The sequence below is a fragment of the Centruroides vittatus genome, unplaced genomic scaffold (assembly GCF_030686945.1).
Source record: "Centruroides vittatus isolate TY-2023 unplaced genomic scaffold, ASM3068694v2 scaffold_3315, whole genome shotgun sequence".
NCBI classification, from domain to species: domain Eukaryota; kingdom Metazoa; phylum Arthropoda; class Arachnida; order Scorpiones; family Buthidae; genus Centruroides; species Centruroides vittatus.
Window position 1 is genome coordinate 2,492,319 of NW_027122703.1, and position 6,000 is coordinate 2,498,318.

At 25.6% G+C, this 6,000-nt stretch overlaps 1 protein-coding gene across 2 annotated transcripts in view; it reads right to left on the reverse strand.

Moving 5' to 3' along the window:
- Positions 1–3,083, reverse strand: part of LOC136988611 (trans-1,2-dihydrobenzene-1,2-diol dehydrogenase-like) — a 37,722-nt gene extending 34,639 nt beyond the window's left edge. Inside the window, exon 1 of one of the 2 annotated variants that reach the window (XM_067286517.1) lies at positions 2,989–3,083. The gene's annotated coding sequence lies outside the window, so the exon portion shown is untranslated. Of the gene's footprint in view, positions 1–1,434; positions 1,503–2,988 lie in introns of those variants that run through there. The other variant, XM_067286518.1, reaches the window with a different exon arrangement.
- Positions 3,084–6,000: the final 2,917 nt, after the last annotated feature.

Consider the following 6,000-nt stretch of genomic DNA (forward strand, 5'->3'; position numbering starts at 1 on the left):
GGAAAAAAGCGGCTAAAAATTATTATTAGGAAAAATTTTAGAATTTTTACATAAAATGCAGAAATGTTTCCTCTGCAAAAAGAATTCTTTATAAATTTATAAAGAATTAATATTTCCACATCAAAGTTATCCGGAATTTATACCCTCCGGTATAATATTTGAAAAAAATAACGTCTTGTCTTCGATTTTGTAATCATTTATTCATTTCGAATTCCATTGTAACGGATTAATAATCAAGCAAAATAACTCCCATTCTTATTAGAAATGTTTCACATTCGTTAAATATTTCTTTTATTATTTCCATAAATCTATTGTTAAAGTGATAATTTTTAAGAGTGAACTAAAAGCAAACGAGTCATCTTCACTTCTAAAACATGAAGGACTATTAATTTACTATTTTTATTCATATACTTTTCCTTACTTTTTAAAAAATAAAAAGCACGCATGCAATATATCTCGCCTTAAAAAGAACATGAGGATTTTTTTTTACATATTATATAAAATATGTAGTGGTAATAATAATAAAATAAATGGTTTGAAGAAGAAAAATCTGAAAAACTACAACATTATATAACACTAAAGGTCTAAACATATATTACACGTATTTTTTTAATATACAATATCACTTATATTTACTAAAAGTAGAAATATTTTTTAAAATATTAATTTATAAATTTTCTACTAATCTTATATTTATAATATTTATAGCATATAAATAAATTGGTATTCTCTGTGTTAATTGCTTTTTATTACTACCAATGGCAATAACGACAGTAATTGGTTTTATTTTGTTGCATTTTATAAATCTTTATATAGAATTTTTCAATAACTTTAAGACAAATTATACTTCATTTTGTATGTTACATTCGGTTAATAAAAAATATACTTAAAATGTCTGCCAAATTTTATATTAACTTTCAAGTATTAGGAGAAAAATACATAAAAAAAAACTTACAATAAAATATGGAATATGTGGCTATAGAAATCTGTTTTAATTACAATATGCAAATGTTTTCTTCTTATTCTACAAAGATACTTACTTAAAATAAATTTATACAATCTTAATTATCCTCTGAAACATTTTTAAATTAATTTTTTTTTTAAATCTTATAATAGGAAAAAATAAGCATTATTTTTAAAACAATAGAAATAAAATATAACTGTTTCTTGCAAGAAACAATTAAAACTAATACACTTTAGACCAATGATACGCAAATTATGAATCGCGATCCCCAAAGGAATCTCAGGAAAAACAATAAAATACGATAATAAAAATAGAAAAAAGTGAACCAAGTCCCACACTACGCTTTTATTGGTTAAGTAGAAATAAAAAGTAATGAAAACAATAATTAGGATCGTACAAAACTTCTATCTAATAAAGGAAAGTCGCGAGTAAAAAGTTTGTAGATTACAAATGTTTAAGAAACTACTTACAAAGAAAATCAATAATGAACGAGAAGTCTTTTCAAAATACAAGTATAACAGAAGCAAATATTACCTTCAGCAACAGACATTTATCTAAATCATATATCTTATCTCAACTCAAAAAACTTATTGAATGATCTTTAACCTTCACGAAAATAATATTTATATAGTAGATATTACATTTTCAATGTAGATATGAAGTATAATATCCTAATAATATATAAATAAAAAGTTACTTATAGATATTTTTTAACTTTTTTTGAATAAAAAAAAATAATTACAAACACAGCAATGCATTGACAAAAAAATTTTTTTTACTTCAATATATATATATTAAAACCGAATTATTTAAAACCTAAAACATATATTTTAGTTATCATTCATAAAGCTTCTTGCCTTTTCTTCCTTTATTGTTTGTTCTTTTATGGCTACTTTTCCGTTAAAGTCCGTCCAAATAACCAAACAGTAGCTATAAAAGAATAAACAATATATTTTCTTGATTTCCTGCAGATGCAACATCAGCATTAGAAGAATTCTACGCATGATTCTTCTTAATTTTGATATTATATAACTGTAAAATATACGCAAAAATACAGAATTACGCAACGGAACTCTCCTGATTTCTGTTGTATAATTCTGTATTTCTGTATGTACCAATATATATTATAAAATTTAGAATCTTTGTTATATACCAAAACATTTAAACAGTTTTTAAACAATAAGTTATTATCCTTCTAAGCTAAAAATATCCTTCAATTCAATTAATATTTCATTAAAGATTTACATTTGAAAGAGACACACAATCGTTTTACCGATTTCTAACCCGGCGAATTTTATTTAATTTATTCTACTATGTGACTCAGAGATCAAATCAAGGTTATCGGGTCATTTCACTCACGATATCGACGAACAAAACACGATCGTTGCTATAAGAAAATGGCAGCAGAGAGAGAGTACAGTTATATAATTTCTATGCTTAGGAGAATGGAAACAAATTTATCTAAATAATCGTAAATAAAATGATTTATTGATAAAGTTTTTAAAGTTAATTAAATATTAAGTTTCCATTTATAAGACAAATAAAACGAAATAAACACAAATGTATTGATGTGTTTACTTCCACAAGGCACCACTCGGGGCAGCATTGTCGCATGTAGCAACAAGGCGTGTCGATGAAAGAAGTATATGGAATTGTTGTCAACTGTCCAATTCTTCAGGAAATGACGATTACATCACATCAATGGACTTCTATTTAATGATCGGAAGTGCCAACGATAGTAGTCATTAACCATTTAATCCGATTAATCTAGACAGAACTTTAACAAGAAATTGACCTCGGATCGTTTAGAAATTCGACAAATAAACGGATTTAAATTGAATATTTCTGTTAGAGTTGCTCATATTATGTAATGTGTCATGCAAAATCTATTTATTATATTCTAAACAATTTATTTTTATTTTATTTTTTTATTGGATGGATAGAACAAACGAATATTTCAGTATTACTACGTCCTAAAATATCCTTTTTTCTATGTTTAAAAATATTTTAAAGATGGCACTTACAGTTTTATTCCTCTAAATAAAGGAGTTCGAGCTCTTAACGCGATGTTCTCTAATCACGTGTTGTCCTTGTATGTATGTTTACGCCCCCTTTCGTTATTTTCTGCAAACTATTAGAATTTTTCCGAAATTTCTATTTTTATCCATTCAATAAAGTTGTATTTATTTTAAAAATTCATTAAATATTTTTCTAAAATTAAATTAAATTTATTAAGCAATATAAATGATAAATGATGCTAAAATTCATTATTATTATTATTATTTTTTAAACGCGTGGTTTATCTGGTAGTGATATGCGCAGGTCAAAGTCACAATGATTAATGAAAGTATTTGAAGTATGCTTAAATTATGGCCACGTCTGAAGTTACAAATCTTATGTAGAGAGAACAGTAGCATGCTTCTGTTCTAACACACATAAATTGTACATTTTAACCTCTCGCCTAGCTTCTGCCAACTTCGGATTTTCTGCAGCAATTTTAAGATTTAAATTTAATTTGTTGAAAATTTAAATTAATTTTACACTATAAATTATCTCAGGTTTATAAATGTTTATGTAATAAATAAAATGTGAATAAATTTGACTAATAATAATAATTTATAAAATTTTTTTCATTCTAAAGTTAATAAATTAGACCAAAACCCGGAAACGATACTTTTCCACAATAACTTTAGATACTCAAATTTTCCGTATGATACAATAGAGAATAATTATACAGAGAAAGGGCCGTGTTTTTTACATAAAGAGCTAAATTTGACGTATTTAAGGCACCAAATTTAGTCCTTTATGTAAGAAAACGGGGCTCCAAATTTAGCCCTTTATGTAAAAAAACAAGGCCCCGAATTTAGCCCTTCGTGTAAAAACCATGGCTCCTTTCTCTCATCATTTTTTTTTACATAAGGGAATAATATAATCATTTTAAAAAATGATATAAATTAGTTTCTAAAGGTAAGTGGCGAAAATTTTGTTTTTATTCTTTTAATTAAATTTATTTAATTTATTATTAAGGCTTTTAGAAAGGGGCCCACAACTACTACTGGTTTGGCCCTATCTTAGCTCTCTTAATCCTTCTCTATATATAGATACACATAGAGGGGGACTAAGACTGATCGAATTCTCTCTCTCTCCCTCTATATATTTATAGATAGAGAGAGACAGAACTATAAACAATTTAAAAAGAAAAGCAGTTTTCAGTATTAAATTTACGTAACTTAACTGTAATTTCTACTAAAATAAAAATAAAAACGAGAATTTATATTTACTATTTTTATATACAAAATATTTTTCTACTGTATGTGTGTGTTACTCAAAAGATTGTTAAAATACGTCACTGTCACATAATGAGCTCCATCCGTGTCAATGAAAACTTCACGGTATTATATGTTGGAGAAAAGAGCAAAATTGATGATTATATATTATAAAAGTGTCAAGTATCTTTGTGTAGAAAATTTTATTCTTTCAAGAATGTGTTGTGTCATAAAACTACTAGAAAATGTAGGCCATTCAATACCCATCTACATGTTTTATTTAACAAACCACCGTTAAATGTGGCTTTTCTGCAATGTTTTTTCTTGAAATAATAAAATTTATATTGATATTTTTTAATTAAATTCATTTATTTACGAGTTATACTTTTTTCTTTCATTAATAATATATTATAAAAGACGTAATAAATCATTTAAATAAATAAATATATATATATATGTATTTTTATGTTTTTTTTATACAGTATTTGAATAAATATTATAAATAAAATCAAACAAAATTTGATTTTACAATCTTAAAAATTTAAATGATAAACATTTTTTTTAAATATTAAAAACAAAAAATAAAAGGGAGAAGTTTCTTATTTACATAAGAAAATCCCATTAATAAATTTATCTTAATACTTTTTAGTAGTATAAAAGATATAAAGACTTTTATAAATATATCTAATTATAATAACAACAGGCCTCACAATTGAAGGGCCTCAAAAATTTTATTATTTCTTAATAATATAATACAATTTTTTAACACCGTTTAGTGTTTTTTAATACACTGGGAATCTCAAGAATCTACTTGGTCCAGGCCTCTCTTGATCTCTAAGAGGCCCTAATTGCTCTGATATTAAGATTTATTATTCTTCTATTTTTAATTAATGAATTTTATATTTTATTATTTAAAAAAAACGCAAACATGTTTTTGTGACTAGTGTCACTTTTCCAATGACCCCACGTGAATTATCTTCCTTAAATCCTACTCGTTATCGATCGAGTGAGGATTTTTGGTTTTACTTGTAAATCAAATATAACTTCCTATTCTTAGAAATATTAAATATTTTTTTAAGAAAAGGAACACAGTAGTAAGAATAGGAATGAAGCCAAATTTATAAAAACCTATCACACAGTTGCACTTGGCTGTGCATCCGTGAAACTTTCCACTTTGGACAGAAATGTCGAAATATATGCGTATATATATTACGAAAATTTAAAATATAGGGTAAAATATATGAAATCATTAAAACATTTCAAGGATACCGACAACCTACTTTCAGTTACGTCAAGGAAAACAGTCAATAACTGGTTTGACAATATTCGCTTTTCTACGTCCTAGACCTTATTTTCGTGTTTATAGAACCACATAAAAATCTTTTTATATTACAATTTTCCTATTTCGTTTTGCAAAGTGTAGATTCCACTCTTAACGATAAGAAAAATATTCGTTTTTTATCCTCGCTTCTAGCCATTGGAAATTTTCATAATCAAGATTTATAGCGGACATATTATTATTATTATTATTTTATTGATATTGATATCCGTAATTTTAGTAATTTGATATTCTAAGTTTGTATTTTGCATAGAATATAAGCTTTATTTATTACTGTATTAATTAAATTTGCTTTATTCGATAAACTTTCGTTAATTGGGTCGTTTTAGGAGCTTTTGAGACCCGTGCCAAATTGATTTACGCGCATTATATAGATGCAGATATCGAACAAATATATAAGTAATAAACAGTGAGACGAGACCCTCTAACAT